The sequence below is a fragment of the Bombina bombina genome, chromosome 2 (assembly GCF_027579735.1).
Source record: "Bombina bombina isolate aBomBom1 chromosome 2, aBomBom1.pri, whole genome shotgun sequence".
Taxonomy (NCBI): domain Eukaryota; kingdom Metazoa; phylum Chordata; class Amphibia; order Anura; family Bombinatoridae; genus Bombina; species Bombina bombina.
Window position 1 is genome coordinate 70738361 of NC_069500.1, and position 16307 is coordinate 70754667.

A 16307-nucleotide genomic window follows, 5' to 3' on the forward strand; every position below is an offset into this window, starting at 1 on the left:
AAGATAATGGTTGTTATTTCAAAGTAATAGTTGTCATAGCTGCAGATAAAAAAAAAAGTCTTCATTCAACTTAGCATTAAACCATATAGAAGGTTTACATTCAAGAGAAAAAAAAATTTTCTATTGAAAGATAAGTTTAAAACACTACACACATATGCATATACACGCACAAACATACATATATACATATATACATGCACACAAATATATTTCTTTCATGTAATTAGCAAGAGTCCATGAGCTAGTGACGTATGGGATATACATTCCTACCAGGAGGGGCAAAGTTTCCCAAACCTCAAAATGCCTATAAATACACCCCTCACCACACCCACAATTCAGTTTTACAAACTTTGCCTCCGATGGAGGTGGTGAAGTAAGTTTGTGCTAGATTCTACGTTGATATGCGCTCCGCAGCAAGTTGGAGCCCGGTTTTCCTCTCAGCGTGCAGTGAATGTCAGAGGGATGTGAGAAGAGTATTGCCTATTTGAATGCAGTGATCTCCTTCTACGGGGTCTATTTCATAGGTTCTCTGTTATCGGTCGTAGAGATTCATCTCTTACCTCCCTTTTCAGATCGACGATATACTCTTATATATACCATTACCTCTGCTGATTCTCGTTTCAGTACTGGTTTGGCTATCTGCTATATGTAGATGAGTGTCCTGGGGTAAGTAAGTCTTATTTTTTGTGACACTCCAAGCTATGGTTGGGCACTTTGTTTATAAAATTCTAAATATATGTATTCAAACATTTATTTGCCTTGACTCAGAATGTTCAACTTTCCTTATTTTTAGACAGTCAGTTTCATATTTGGGATAATGCATTTTTTGATTTATTCATTTTTTCTTACCTTCAAAAATTTGACTCTTCCCGGTGGGCTATTAGGCTCGCGGGGGCTGAAAATGCCTCTTTTTATTACGTCATTTTTGGCGCTGACTTTTTTGGCGCAAAATTCTATTTCCGTTTCCGGCGTCATACGTGTCGCCGGAAGTTACGTCATTTTTTGACGTTATTTCGCGCCAAAAATGTCGGCGTTCCGGATATGGCGTCATTTTGGCGCCAAAAGCATTTAGGCGCCAAATAATATGGGCGTCGCTTTAGTCTCCTCAATTATTTAAGTCTCATTTTTTATTGCTTCTGGTTGCTAGAGGCTTGTTCTTGGCATTTTTTCCCATTCCTGAAACTGTCATTTAAGGGATTTGATCAATTTTGCTTTATATATATGTTGTTTTTTCTCTTACATATTGCAAGATGTCTCACGTTGCATCTGAGTCAGAAGATACTACAGGAAAATCGCTGTCAAGTACTGAATCTACCAAAGCTAAGTGCATCTGCTGTAAACTTTTGGTAGCCATTTCTCCAGCTGTTGTTTGTATTGATTGTCATGACAAACTTGTTAAAGCAGATAATATTTCCTTTAGTAAGTACCATTGCCTGTTGCAGTTCCTTCAACATCTAAGGTGCAGAATGTTCCTGATAATATAAGAGATTTTGTTTCTGAATCCATAAAGAAGGCTATGTCTGTTATTTCTCCTTCTAGTAAACGTAAAAAATCTTTTAAAACTTCTCTCCCTACAGATGAATTTTTAAATGAACATCATCATTCTGATTCTGATGACTCCTCTGGTTCAGAGGATTCTGTCTCTGAGGTTGATGCTGATAAATCTTCATATTTATTTAAAATGGAATTTATTCGTTCTTTACTTAAAGAAGTACTAATTGCTTTAGAAATAGAGGATTCTGGTCCTCCTGATACTAATTCTAAACGTTTGGATAAGGTATTTAAAGCTCCTGTGGTTATTCCAGAAGTTTTTCCTGTTCCTAATGCTATTTCTGCAGTAATTTCCAAAGAATGGGATAAATTGGGTAATTCTTTTACTCCTTCTAAACGTTTTAAGCATTTATATCCTGTGCCGTCTGACAGATTGGAATTTTGGGACAAAATCCCTAAAGTTGATGGGGCTATTTCTACCCTTGCTAAACGTACTACTATTCCTACGTCAGATGGTACTTCGTTTAAGGATCCTCTAGATAGGAAAATTGAGTCCTTTCTAAGAAAAGCTTATCTGTGTTCAGGTAATCTTCTTAGACCTGCTATATCTTTGGCTGATGTTGCTGCAGCTTCAACTTTTTGGTTGGAAACTTTAGCGCAACAAGTAACACATCGTGATTCTCATGATATTATTATTCTTCTACAGCATGCTAATAATTTTATCTGTGATGCCATTTTTGATATTATCAGAGTTGATGTCAGGTTTATGTCTCTAGCTATTTTAGCTAGAAGAGCTTTATGGCTTAAAACTTGGAATGCTGATATGGCTTCTAAATCAACTTTACTTTCTATTTCTTTCCAGGGTAACAAATTATTTGGTTCTCAGTTGGATTCCATCATTTCAACTGTTACTGGTGGGAAAGGAACTTTTTTACCACAGGATAAAAAATCTAAAGGTAAAAGTAGGGCTAATAATCGTTTTCGTTCCTTTCGTTTCAACAAAGAACAAAAGCCTGATCCTTCATCCTCAGGAGCAGTTTCAGTTTGGAAACCATCTCCAGTCTGGAATAAATCCAAGCCAGCTAGAAAGGCAAAGCCTGCTTCTAAGTCCACATGAAGGTGCGGCCCTCATTCCAGCTCAGCTGGTAGGGGGCAGGTTACGTTTTTTCAAAGAAATTTGGATCAATTCTGTTCACAATCTTTGGATTCAGAACATTGTTACGGAAGGGTACAGGATTGGTTTCAAGATGAGACCTCCTGCAAAGAGATTTTTTCTTTCCCGTGTCCCAGTAAATCCAGTAAAAGCTCAAGCATTTCTGAAATGTGTTTCAGATCTAGAGTTGACTGGAGTAATTATGCCAGTTCCAGTTCTGGAACAGGGGATGGGGTTTTATTCAAATCTCTTCATTGTACCAAAGAAGGAGAACTCCTTCAGACCAGTTCTGGATCTAAAAATATTGAATCGTTATGTACGAATACCAACGTTCAAAATGGTAACTGTAAGGACTATCTTGCCTTTTGTTCAGCAAGGGAATTATATGTCCACAATAGATTTACAGGATGCATATCTGCATATTCCGATTCATCCAGATCATTATCAGTTCCTGAGATTCTCTTTTCTGGACAAGCATTACCAGTTTGTGGCTCTGCCGTTTGGCCTAGCGACAGCTCCAAGAATTTTTTCAAAGGTTCTCGGTGCCCTTCTGTCTGTAATCAGAGAACAGGGTATTGTGGTATTTCCTTATTTGGACGATATCTTGGTACTTGCTCAGTCTTTACATTTAGCAGAATCTCATACGAATCGACTTGTGTTGTTTCTTCAAGATCATGGTTGGAGGATCAATTTACCAAAAAGTTCTTTGATTCCTCAGACAAGGGTAACCTTTCTGGGTTTCCAGATGGATTCAGTGTCCATGACTCTGTCTTTAACAGACAAGAGACGTCTAAAATTGATTGCAGCTTGTCAAAACCTTCAGTCACAATCATTCCCTTCGGTAGCCTTATGCATGGAAATTCTAGGTCTTATGACTGCTGCATCGGACGCGATCCCCTTTGCTCGTTTTCACATGCGACCTCTTCAGCTCTGTATGCTGAAGCAATGGTGCAAGGATTACACAAAGATATCTCAAACAATATCTTTAAAACCGATTGTTCGACACTCTCTAACATGGTGGACAGATCACCATCGTTTAATTCAGGGGGCTTCTTTTGTGCTTCCGACCTGGACTGTAATTTCAACAGATGCAAGTCTCTCGGGTTGGGGAGCTGTGTGGGGATCTCTGACAGCACAAGGAGTTTGGGAATCTCAGGAGGTGAGATTTCCGATCAATATTTTGGAACTCCGTGCAATTTTCAGAGCTCTTCAGTTTTGGCCTCTTCTGAAGAGAGAATCGTTCATTTGTTTTCAGACAGACAATGTCACAACTGTGGCATACATCAATCATCAAGGAGGGACTCACAGTCCTCTGGCTATGAAAGAAGTATCTCGAATTTTGGTTTGGGCGGAATCCAGCTCCTGTCTAATCTCTGCGGTTCATATCCCAGGTATAGACAATTGGGAAGCGGATTATCTCAGTCGCCAAACGTTGCATCCGGGCGAATGGTCTCTTCACCCAGAGGTATTTCTTCAGATTGTTCAAATGTGGGAACTTCCAGAAATAGATCTGATGGCGTCCCATCTAAACAAGAAACTTCCCAGGTATCTGTCCAGATCCCGGGATCCTCAGGCGGAGGCAGTGGATGCATTATCACTTCCTTGGAAGTATCATCCTGCCTATATCTTTCCGCCTCTAGTTCTTCTTCCAAGAGTAATCTCCAAGATTCTGAAGGAATGCTAGTTTGTTCTGCTGGTAGCTCCGGCATGGCCTCACAGGTTTTGGTATGCGGATCTTGTCCGGATGGCCTCTTGCCAACCGTGGACTCTTCCGTTAAGACCAGACCTTCTGTCACAAGGTCCCTTTTTCCATCAGGATCTGAAATCCTTAAATTTAAAAGGTATGGAGATTGAACGCTTGATTCTTGGTCAAAGAGGTTTCTCTGACTCTGTCATTAATACTATGTTACAGGCTCGTAAATCTGTATCTCGAGAGATATATTATAGAGTCTGGAAGACTTATATTTCTTGGTGTCTTTCTCATCATTTTTCTTGGCATTCTTTTAGAATACCGAGAATTTTACAGTTTCTTCAGGATGGTTTAGATAAGGGTTTGTCCGCAAGTTCTTTGAAAGGACAAATCTCTGCTCTTTCAGTTCTTTTTCATAGAAAGATTGCTATTCTTCCTGATATTCATTGTTTTGTACAAGCTTTGGTACGTATAAAACCTGTCATTAAGTCAATTTCTCCTCCTTGGAGTTTGAATTTGGTTCTGGGAGCTCTTCAAGCTTCTCCGTTTGAACCTATGCATTCATTGGACATTAAATTACTTTCTTGGAAAGTTTTGTTCCTTTTGGCCATCTCTTCTGCCAGAAGAGTTTCTGAATTATCTGCTCTTTCTTGTGAGTCTCCTTTTCTGATTTTTCATCAGGATAAGGCGGTGTTGCGAACTTCTTTTGAATTTTTACCTAAAGTTGTGAATTCCAACAACATTAGTAGGGAAATTGTGGTTCCTTCATTATGTCCTAATCCTAAGAATTCTAAGGAGAAATCGTTGCATTCTTTGGATGTTGTTAGAGCTTTGAAATATTATGTTGAAGCTACGAAATCTTTCCGTAAGACTTCTAGTCTATTTGTTATCTTTTCCGGTTCTAGAAAAGGCCAGAAAGCTTCTGCCATTTCTTTGGCATCTTGGTTGAAATCTTTAATTCATCTTGCCTATGTTGAGTCGGGTAAAACTCCGCCTCATAGGATTACAGCTCATTCTACTAGGTCAGTTTCTACTTCCTGGGCGTTTAGGAATGAAGCTTTGGTTGACCAGATCTGCAAAGCAGCAACTTGGTCCTCTTTGCATACTTTTACTAAATTCTACCATTTTGATGTATTTTCTTCTTCTGAAGCAGTTTTTGGTAGAAAAGTACTTCAGGCAGCGGTTTCAGTTTGAATCTTCTGCTTATGTTTTTCGTTAAACTTTATTTTGGGTGTGGATTATTTTCAGCAGGAATTGGCTGTCTTTATTTTATCCCTCCCTCTCTAGTGACTCTTGTGTGGAAAGATCCACATCTTGGGTAGTCATTATCCCATACGTCACTAGCTCATGGACTCTTGCTAATTACATGAAAGAAAACATAATTTATGTAAGAACTTACCTGATAAATTCATTTCTTTCATATTAGCAAGAGTCCATGAGGCCCGCCCTTTTTTTGTGGTGGTTATGATTTTGTATAAAGCACAATTATTCCAATTCCTTATTTTATATGCTTTCGCACTTTTTTATCACCCCACTTCTTGGCTATTCGTTAAACTGAATTGTGGGTGTGGTGAGGGGTGTATTTATAGGCATTTTGAGGTTTGGGAAACTTTGCCCCTCCTGGTAGGAATGTATATCCCATACGTCACTAGCTCATGGACTCTTGCTAATATGAAAGAAATGAATTTATCAGGTAAGTTCTTACATAAATTATGTTATACACATATAAATACACACTAATACTTATACATGCACATAAATACAAAGGCATTCACATGTATACATGCACACAAATATATATATATATATATATATATATATATATACACACACATATACACGCACATACATACACATTCACATTTATATATCCACACAAATATATATACACATATAAACACACACACATATACATACACGCACATACTGTACATACATATACATACACATTTATACATGCACACAAAATGCCTCTCACAACTGAAGATTAGCGTGTCACCACATAAAAACACAAGGAGGTGGGGTGCCAGTAACTAAACAGCTGGACAAAGTCACGTATCGTACACAAAATAAAATATTATGCTGCACACTTAATAAAAATAAAAAAAACTTTATTCCAGAAATGCGTTAAAATTCACATGGAGAAACAGCCCGCAGCTTACACGTTTTGCGCCCGTTGACGGCTCTTACTCATCTATACACCTTTGAGCCCTACCCAGTTCAGCACCTGATCATATGCCATATCCCTTAAAAAAACTGCTAAAACATTAATTTCAATACACACAACCTTGATTTTACATTTGATATGTATAAATATGAGTGACATACTTTATTTTAATATATTACATGTGTTTTCTTATGCATATATTCAACACTTCCGGTATCCAAAGGAGCATCATTTTCCAGTATATATTTTGTATTGCACTCGAGCACAACACTTATCACTTGTAATATGAGTAATTATAGTGCACCCTGTGCTATCCATAGGGTGCTAAATCAATGCCAGCTGTGTTAAGATTCTATGGGAAACCTTTTTTACCATACATTTGTAATACTTCCCTGTGTCAACGGTTGTGCTCCCCTATACTAGGCAAATAACAGCTAAAATTATTAGGAGTGGAAGTTTGGGGGCAGTAGATTTTACAGTGCCTAGAGCAGCACAAAAACAAATAAACCATTGTTTGTGTCAGTGTCCTGTGCATAGAAGCTTAAAGGGATACTACATATCCTGTGCACCAGTATTCAAACTCGTAGAGCTGAGGTTGGTGTGTATTTTGCCTATGGACATTTAAAGGGATAGGAAAGTCAAAATCATACTTGCATGATTCAGATAGAGCATGTCATTTTAAGAAACTTTTAAATTCACTTCCATTTTCAAATATGCTTTGTTCTCTTGGTATCCCTTGTTGAAAAAGAATGGGCACAAATCCTACACTAGTGGGAGCTAGCTGCCGATTGGTGCCTGCAAACATTTTTCTCTTGTGATTGGCTAACTAGACGTGTTCAGCTAGCTGCCTCTAGTGCAATGCTGTTCCTTTAGCAAAGGAATTAAGCAAATTTGATAAAAGAAGTAAATTGGAAAGTTGTCTAAAATCTTATTTTTTAACCAAATCATGAAAGAAAATGCTGGGGTTTCCTGTGTTATATGAACCCCTGCTGACTCCCTGAGAAGGTGTGGTGTTTGAATACAGGTGAATGGGCCCCTCGCGGGATATGTGCATATGCTGCTGAAAATAATATGCTGCATATGCTGCTGAGTAATAACTTTTATTAGGATCACTTTTGCTAATGGAAGTATATTGCAAAAATGTTTCAATTTAAAATTGAAATGCACCCACGCACAATTCATTTTTGACCTTTCTATCCCTTTAAGAATGAGTGAAAAACTCTCCACAGGTAAAGATCAGCCTTAGTTGCAGGCCTCTATAGTGTATAATGTCTAGGCAGCACAGCTTCTAATTGGCTGTATTTTCCAGGTTAAAATAAAAAAGCCATACAAGGACACTAGAATGAGGTCTATAAATCTTACATAATTTATTTTGTCCCCTTTTCCTGAAATGTAATCCTGAAATTGGTGGCTTTCCAATTATTGTTAAAAGTGAAGTGCATTCTCCAGACGTAACACTACTATATTCCACACACACTGGTTGTAAACTCTAGCGAGCCATTTATAATTGTCCCTAATTGGTCTCAACAGAGAAGGAAACCTAGGTTGCAATATCGCGGCACTAATTGCTTTATGGGCACTAAAACTTCACACTTATTATTTACATCTTTACTTGACAACATTAACTTTGTCAGGCTTTTAAGAGGTGCATCTGTGAGCTGTTCTTGCTTTGCAAAACCTTGTAAATTGTGCTATAAAAATGACAGTTGAATTATTTCAAAATATTCCTCTATTATGCAGATCTTTGGCAGTGCATAACTGATGCATACTTTTCTTTTGAGTTGCTATAGCATAACATATCAGCCAAGTCTAAACAACATCTTCATTGCTGTAATTGTTTTTTAATAGCCAAGTTACAACTTAATTTTTCCTTATTTAAAGGAGCCAATCCGGGCTAGCATTGTTTTGCAGTTCTTAATTTCTGAAGCAAGGAAAGGATAGATATGTAGCAGGGTTATCCTTGAGAATTCTGTAAAGTGCATTCCCAGTACTGAGAATTAGAATATTACAGCTAAGTTACATGAAGAAAAGGGGCAAAATAAATAATGAAAGTATACTGAAAAGTTTTTTTTGCTATGCACAACAACACATGTATGTATACCATCTCAATGTGTTACTCTCTCTTTAAGAATGAAGGTGCTTTTTTAGCAGCAAAATTTTAACCCAATCAGTTCTTTGCTTGAGCGCTTTGCTCCGGGCTTGTTTTTTGTAACATTCATATCCTCAGTATGACATAGCCACGCTGCTTTCTAAATGGCATAACATGCAAAAATAAAAAAACTGCATAAAAGGACATTAATGTGGTTTAGTTAGCACCCCTGGGAAATTCTACAAATTGCACCCAAGTTCAAGGTAATAAAAACTTCATAAATTGTGCTGACTAAAAAAACATCTGTATCTATGACTTTACATCCTTCAAAATCATGCTTAATATTACACATATAAGGTTGCCAATTTGGCAAGGTTTTCCTGGACACTTATGAGTTACACATGGTGCAGGGTAAGCACGGCGGAACATGTATTGTCGCTGTAGACATGACATAAATAGTGCTGATGAACAGCACAATGCAAGTTCCTCCCTGCTTACCATTTGGCATGTTTAACTCATAAGCTAAAATATTAAGACAAAATCAGCTAATGTTTAATTTTTTCAATGTTTGTTGCACAAATTATCATTAAATTAATTTATGTTAAATTATGCAATAAATTTGTGCTTTGGATTAGCTTAAGTAACATTTATAAATAATAGTATAAACTATCGCACTGCCCCACCTGGTTAATTCCTATTGCCACACGGCTAAAAAAATTATCTGTGGAGAATAATGGATATCTCCTAATTTTGACAGGTACCCCAAGCACTTACCCACACCTGATATACGTTGTGTATGTACAGCGCTAGATTATTCTGCATCAGTGTTAAATTGTATAGATGTCAGTGGTATCCATTATGCTTTATAAAGTAATTGGCTTTTATTTGAACATAAAACTTTGCAGAGAGAATGTGTTTCAGCCGTGTTTTTTTTCTGTTTTATACAGCCTTAGAACATTGGCATTTTAGCTGAGAGATGCCCTAAGGTTGTGTTATGTAGTCTAAGTAAAACACATCATTTTCAGATAAGTGCCAACTATGAAATTTATATTGGCATGAATTACAGTAATCCTAATAGGGAACGCCACCTAAGATCACAGAAATACATTTTTAGACCTTAAAGCAAGATTGCAGAAGGGATAGGGTAAAAAGAAAATAGTTTTTACTATTAAAACAATCTATACTATAATCGCGTTTGTAATGCGTCCGTTGCCGTCGCCAGTTGCGCACGCATCCTCAAAGGAATGCTGGCTGAGCGAGGCAGCCAAAAGAATGTTGGCTGCGCGCCCAGCCAAAAAAAATCTACCTGGATGCAGCAAAGCTGCATCCTGTTGGATTCTGAAAATGGCAGGGTGGCGAAAGAATCCACCACCGGTGGATTCTTTCACCACCCTGCCATTTTCGGAATCCACCTGGATGCAGCGTAGGTAAACCCGAATCCTTAAAATAAAAACAAGCAACCGCCCGCACGAAATAACTAAAAAACTCGTAACCGCCCACAAGAAATAAAAATAAAAACATATAACCGCCTGCACGAAGTATAATGGAAAAAAAAACCTAACCGTCAACCCTCACATTGCAAAATAATTAAATTATTAACCCCTAATCCGCAAATAACAATTAAAATATTAACCCCTAAACCGCCAACCCCCGAATGTGGATTCACACCAATAGAGATATTAACGCCATATCTTATGATAAATTTTACTAGTAACAGGCTTTCGAGCCTCAATCATGGTCACAATGACTGAGTCAGAAAAAACCCCGCTTGGAAAATAATAAGTGTTCAATCTCCAAGCAGCCAGTTTCAGTTAAACCAGATTTGGGTGAAGAAGGGGCCTTGAATTAGAAGGTCCTTTCTCATCGGAAGCCTCCAAGGTGGCAGAGATGACATGTCCACCAGATCTGCATACCAAATCCTACAAGGCAAAGTCGGTGCTATGAGGATCACCGAAGTCCTCTCCTGCTTGATTCGAGCAATGGCCCGAGGAAGAAAAGCAAACGGGGGAAAAGCTGGAGAACACCTCCGGATGGAGTTTCTACTCCCCTAGATGAAAGGACTGCCTGCTCAGGAAATCCGCCTCTCAAATATTCCACCTCCGGGATGTGGCTCGCCAACAGGTAGCAAGAACGGGCCTCCACCCACTGAATTATTTTGGATACATCTGTCATCAGTAAGGAACTCCCCTGATGATTGATGTAAGCTACTGATGTCATGTTGATCGACTGGAACCTGATAAACTGGACCAAGGCTAACTGAGGCCGGGCCAGAAGAACAGTGTAGATTGCTCTCAGTTCCAGAATGTGTATAGAAAGAACAGACTCTGGCTGAGTCCAAACCCTCTGAAACCTTAGGGAGCTCCAGACTGCTTCCCTAGAAGGCTGGCGTCTGTTGTCACAATCACCCAAGATGTTCTGAGAAAGCAGGTTCCCTGGGAGAGATGATCCAGAGACAACCACCATTGAAGAGAATCCCTTGTCTCCTTCTCCAGTAGTATTCGAGGAGACAAATCTGTATAATCTATGATCCATTGCCTGAGCATGCTTAACTGCAGAGGTCTGAGATGGAACCGAGCAAACGGGATGATGTCCATTGCTGCCACCATCAGCCCGATTATCTCCATGCACTGAGCACTGAAAGGCTAGGAGTGGACTGAAGGGCTAGACAAGTATTGATAATCTTTGAATTCCTGACTGCTGTCAGAAAAATCTTTATTGATATGGAATCTATTATGGCTCCCAAGAAAGTTACCCCGGTGATTGGGACTAAGGAACTCTTTTCCAAATTTACCTTCCACCCGTGAGATCGCAGGAAGGATAACACTATGTCCGTGTGAAATCTTGTTTGTTGTAAGGATGACGCCTGGACTAGGTTGACGTCCAGATAGGGTGCCACTGCAATGCTCCGTAACCAAAGCACCGTCAACAGCGATCCCAGAGCCTTAGTGACAACTCTGAGAGCTGTGGCAAGACCAAAAAGAAGAGCCACAAACTGGAAACGTTCGTCCAGTAAGGCAAACCTTAGAACTTGAGATAATTCTTGTGAATAGCACATGAAAGAACGTGTCCTTTAACTCCACTCATAAATTGACCCTCTTGGATCAAGGGAAGAATGGAACGAATAGTTTCCATCTTGAAGGACGGTACACTAAGAAATTGGTTTAGACTCTTGAGATCTAAAAAGTGGACTGAAGGTTCCCTCTTTTTTGGGAACCACACACCGATTGGGATAAAAAACCCAGACCCTGTACCTGTATTGGAACTGGAACAATCACTCTCAGGTCTAAGAGGGCTCCTACGCAGTGTAAGAACGCCTCTCCGCTTGACTGATCTGCAGATAATCTTGAAAACAGAAACCTTCCTCTGGGAGGAAAACTTTTTAACTCTAATTTGAATCCCTGGGACACTATTTCTACTGCCCATGGATCCACAACATCTCAAACCCAAGTCTGAATGAGGAAGGAAAATCCGCCCCCTACAAGATCCGGTCCCGGATCGGAGACATTTCCTTCATGATGTGTTTGATTCAACAGCAGGCTACTTGGATCTTTTTTTTTGTTGAAATTCTTTAAATTTCAAAAGAGATTATTTCCATCAAGCCAGGTCCCAACAAGTTCTTCCCCTTGTAAGGAATTGCTAAAAGCTTAGACTTAGAGCATCCATCCATAGAACAAGGCTCTAACCAACCCTCTGTGAGCTGGAACAGAGAAACCTGAAATCTATGCTCCCAGTGTGATAACTTGAAAGGAAGAATTCGAAATAAAGGAATTCGCCAATTTGCTTTTGACCTATCCTGGGTTTTATCCAGGGACGTTTATGACTTAGTAGCATCAGGCCAATATGCAGTCACACTTGTAACGGTAGCAAAGTACACAGCTGGTTGCCATTGTAAGCCCTGGTGTACATTTGTTTGTTTTGTTTTTTTTTTTTTACTTTTGTCCATAGGACCTTTGAAAAACCCAACTATCCTCTAAGGCAGTGATTTTTAACCTTTTTTTTGTCGTGGCACACTTTTTTACATTAAAAAATCCTGTGGCACACCACCATCCCAAAATTTTAAAAAAAAAATCACACATTGTAGCCTAATACAGCATATATATATATACACACACACACACACATACTGTATGTATTGTGCTGTTATGCTATGCCTTCTACAAACTACCCCTGCACTGGGAGTAAAAACAAGCAAAGTTTAAAAAATATGTCACATTGTTGTCAGTCTGCCGTGGCACACCTGAGGATCTCTCACGGGACACTAGTGTGCCACGGCACACTGGTTGAAAAACACTGCTCTAAGGGTATAGTAGTTCTCTAGCTAAGCTGGAAACTACTTCTTCAACCCTAGGGAATATTTGCCCAGACTCCATAGCTGAGTCGGCTATGGGGAACATGTTTTTAAATATAGGGAATGCTGTCTCTTCCATTCCTTATAACTTACTGGACGCACTAGAATAGATTACGCCAGTAGTTTTGGAGTCGCCTAGGGCAGCTAAAACCTCTTAAAGTAACCAATGGAGGTGTTTAAACTAAAAAACTGAAAGAAAAACAACCTCAGGATCAATAAATATAGTATTCATCTGAGTCTGAGAATTCTCTCTCAGATAATCCCGAAGTATCTTCCTCTTTCAGTTATCAGGGAAGAACCATTCGGAAAAGGAACAACTGAATCAATCACCCTAAATTATTGAAAATAATTCCTCTAGTAATGTTTTTCTACCACGTGGGAAAAACATAGAATGCATGAAATGCAGAGTAACTCCGGGTGGAGTGTGAGAGGAAACACAGGACACTGCATGAGGGCCATAAAAATTTGTGAGACACTATCGGAGAAAATTGTGGCATAGATTGACCATTGTCGACAGAAAAAGAGAGAAATCTTTTAATAAAAAAAAAAAAAACACATAAAAAAACGTTACTGTCTCTTTAAATTTAAAAAGTAACTATTTTTTGTGTGCTCTTGTTCCATCCTATCACAAAGGATGAATTAGACAAAAAGTTGAAATTCTTTTAATAAAAATTAAAAGATAAAAAACGTTAATGGCTCTTTAAATTTTAAAAGTAATTTCTTATTTCTGAGCGCAGAAAAAAGCAAATTAGCATGTCAGCATTGCTGTCCATAAACATCGTCATGACATTAAGAAAACAATGTCTTGTGCCGCAATTCCACATGGTAAATAGCAAGGAACCGCAGGGCACTGCATGTGAGTAGAAAAATTAACGCATGCTTGTTTAATCACCCTGCCTCACATATTGCAGAATAATTAAATAAAAGGAACTTAACCAATTGCAAATAAAATCAGCATATGGCAAGTGGTACTGTCCCTTTAAATGTTGAAAAGAAATACATCTTTATTATAATTAAGTCAAACATTGAAGATGCATGAGGAACTTTCCATCTATACCCTCAGTTTGACCCAGCTGAAGCGTCAGACAACCTGCCTACACGAAAGCTGAACTATTGTTGCGCTGACTGAAGCGCAATCATTTAGACCAAAATTCTCTCTGCATCTTCCGATAACCGGAAGCGACAATAAGGAAGAGTCTCTCTGCACGGTGCCATCCTCCACTCCTAGCGCAAATCCAATGGTCAGGAGGGAGGAGAGAAAACCTTGGCGCCGTCTAACAACTCTGCCCCTCGTGGACGTCATCCAATTTACCTCCCGGTCGCCATTGTTCTGAGTAAAGGGGCCGGGAGTAAAAGGCTAAAACTTCAGACATAAGTTAAAGGATGCGACACCGCTGCTTATCGCGGTAACGTCGCACACACAGTGCCTACACTGGTAGCCTAAATGAATAAAAGGCAAACATGTAATCTCCCGGTTGTCATTTTCACCCCCGGGATCAAGCAGACAGACTGACCAGCAACATGTGACTAAGTTGCACAGTCCTTTAGTGTCCGGTCTATTTTGCCTAACAAAGTATTAGGGGTCCATGAGTAAACCCAAATATAAATGTAAGCAGAAATACTGACTCTTTCACCCAGGCAGTTTTTATTATTAGCCAGGGGAAAGAAAGACAAGCCAGTGCCTGCGTCTTAACTGCCTAAATATCCCCTGCTAAAACTAGGGGAGTCTGAGGCCAAGTTAAATAAGGCTTTTTCAAATGTAAATTTAAGAAAGTTGCCCAAACTTTCTCTGAGATCTCTACCCCCAGAAAAAAGGTTAGCACTTACCTCATGTTCTGCCTGGCAGTAAGGTAGTACCCAGGTTTAAGAGGTCCTCTCCCTCCCATGGACCTGCAAAGAAAACGAAAGTCCTGAGTAAAATGCTTCAGGTTTTCTTAGTCAGGGCAGCATCAGTATGGGAGGCACAGTGAGAATTATGTCCCACCAGTTCCCATTGCTCTAAAGCTACCAAAAGCTCTACTGTAGAGACTGATATGGACTACGGCTACACCCTAGAACAAAGCAGCACACTCTGGCACTACTTTAAAAATAATAAACTCTTGAATGAAGAATCTAATCTAACACCTCACTTTACCTCTTCCTATCACTAACGTAGCCAAAGAGAATGACTGGAGTGGGAAGGAAGGGAGGAGCTATTTAACAGCTCTGCTGTGGTGCTCTTTGCCTCCTCCTGCTGACCAGGAGGTGAATATCTCATTAGTAATTATGATGATCCGTGGACTCATTGTGTCATAAAAAAGAAAAAACCACACCCACCTAACTCCCCAAAATAAAAAACCTAACACTAAAAAAAACTAAACTACCCATTGCTCCTAAAGGGGCATTTGTATGGGCATTGCGCTTAAAAGGGCAATCAGCTCTTTTTCAAGCCCAAAAAAACCCTAATCTAAAAAAAAAATCACCCAAAAATTAAATAAAAAAGCATAAACCTAAACCCCAAATAGGTACTCCCTGTACTGAAGTCCGGCGGAGGTCTTCTTCCAGACGGATCCATCATGTTCCATCTTTATCCGGAATGAAGGTGGTGCGGAGCTGTGTTCTCGATGCCTGGATCCTCAACGGCAGCGGTCTTCGGCGGCGTGGAGGCTCCGCTTCATGCGATCATCTGTCGCACACTGAAGATTGAATGCAAGTTACGCCATATTTATTGCGGGACCCTTGCATTTCTATTGGCTGAAATTTTGAACTCAACCAATAGGATGAGAGCTACTAAAATCTTATTAGCTGATTTGAACAGTCAATAGGAGTTCAGTAGCTCTAATCCTATTGGCCGATTTCAAAATTTCAGCCAATAGGAATGCAAAGTACTCCAAATTGATTGCGGTACCTTGCATTCAATCTTCAGTCTATGACGGACATTGGATGAAGAGGAGCCGCCATGCCGCCGAGGATCGCCGCCGTTGAGGACCACCGCTGAGGATCCAGGCATCAGGAACACAGCTCCGCGCCGTCTTCATTCCGGATGAAGATAGAAGATGATGGAGCCGTCTGGAAGAAGAACTCTGCCGGACTTCAGAAACAGCGAGCATCTATTTGGGGCTTAGGTTTAGGCTTTTTAATTTTAATTTTTAGGTTGTTTTTTTTTGTAGATTAGGGTTTTTTTGGGCTTGAAAAAGAGCCGATTGCCCTTTTAAGGGCAGTAAAAGAGTTGAATGCCCCTTTAAGGGCAATGCCCATACAAATGCCCCTTTAGGGGAAATGTGTAGTTTAGTTTTTTTTAGTGTTAGTTTTTTTATTTTGGGGGGTTTGGTGGGAGGGTTTTTTTTACTGTTAGGGGGGAGTATTTTTTAGAGGTAAAAGCTGTTTAAC

The 16307-nt window shown here is 39.5% G+C and overlaps 1 protein-coding gene across 1 annotated transcript in view; it reads right to left on the reverse strand.

Moving 5' to 3' along the window:
* The window catches only part of MYO5B (myosin VB), a 575225-nt gene that overhangs the window by 277282 nt on the left and 281636 nt on the right, over positions 1–16307 (reverse strand). The gene's annotated exons all lie outside the window — the stretch shown is intronic.